We start from the raw sequence: 1,430 nt of genomic DNA, 5'->3' as shown, positions 1-1,430 counted from the left end.
CAGGATGGTCTCGATTTCCTGACCTCGTGATCCGCCCGTCTCGGCCTCCCAAAGTGCTGGGATTACAGGCTTGAGCCACCGCGCCCGGCCTGTTTGCTTTACTTTTAGGGGCCAAATTTGTCAATTCAGACTAATGGCTACGGGCTTGGGGCGAGGGAGGGGGTTGGTGAGCATTTAAAATTATCCACTGAGCAAAACCTCTGGCTTATAGTGTAATCATGCATCACAAAATATGCTTTGTAGTTTAGTTTTAACGATTCACCATTAGAGTTCAAAGGGGGAGCAGTAAGTACAAAACAGTTCATGTTGTAAAGGAAATGGAAGCTTAATAATAAGTAAACCTCATTCTGACCTCAGATGTTAGATCCTTCATGGAGCCATAGTTTGAAATTGCTGGTACGGTTTCTCTGAGATCTCTGTGGTATGTGAAGGAACAAAATAGAGTTAACCTGAAGTTGTTAATAAATTCAATGAATTTATTAGCAATCAATTTATTAGTACATTTATAAGTAAACCAACTTATTAGTAGATTTACTACTTTCATGCCATTTGTTTAAAAAAACAAAAGCAAAATACCTGAAACTTGCATGATTATCAAAGTTTCAATACTTCGTAACTTGGTTTTCAAGGTTGGAACTTTATGAACTCAGTTGTGGACAGGTACATTTAAGATGTTTCTTGTACAGGAAATTTCCAAGGTGGCCGATAATTTATCCTTTACTGTATCTGTCATAAGACTGGGTGATTTCAAAAGGCTTTGTTTTGACTTACTTATTGGATTCTAGTCTCCAGAGAGTGAGAATACATCTGTATTTATCTTTTCAGAGCAGGAAAAACAAAATAAAACCTATCTTATAGAAGTTAAAGAAATAGATATGAAAAGCTAACCAAAATATTGCATTCATTATCTTCTGCTGACATGTTTGCTTTCTTGTATCCGTTACTTGAATCTTTGTAAGTGAAATTGGAAGGTTGCTGAGAGCTCGTCACTCATGTCCATTTGTCTTCTCTACCTTGGCATAAGGTTAAGACTCACATTTTCCATGGATGACCTCAGAACTATTCTTCTAAATTAATCCTGATAATCTCTTTGGGTTGTTTGCTAGTTTTTGCTTTTTTTTTTTTTTTAAACAAAATTGTGGATTAAAATAAAGCTGATTTTTAACCTCAATTTATTCTTTGACTATGGAATACTGATTCTGAAAGAGGTCAGTGGATGCTTTGAGCTCTAAGGTATACTTTCCACTATTTTCGTTATTTTTAAGAAGCTAACAAAAATCATACGTTGATCCATGTTAACAAATTGTTTGCCTTTAAATAAAGTATTTCAACTACATGTGCAACACTGGTTCCCTTATCTTGATCAATAGCTGTAATGGGCAATTACACATATCACTGATTCATTAAGACTCTAAAAAATTAATTATTAC

This window comes from Colobus angolensis, unplaced genomic scaffold, assembly GCF_000951035.1.
Source record: "Colobus angolensis palliatus isolate OR3802 unplaced genomic scaffold, Cang.pa_1.0 Scaffold234, whole genome shotgun sequence".
Taxonomy (NCBI): Eukaryota; Metazoa; Chordata; class Mammalia; order Primates; family Cercopithecidae; genus Colobus; species Colobus angolensis.
The sequence above is the reverse complement of the archived record's forward strand: the minus strand, read 5'-3'. Positions refer to the sequence as shown.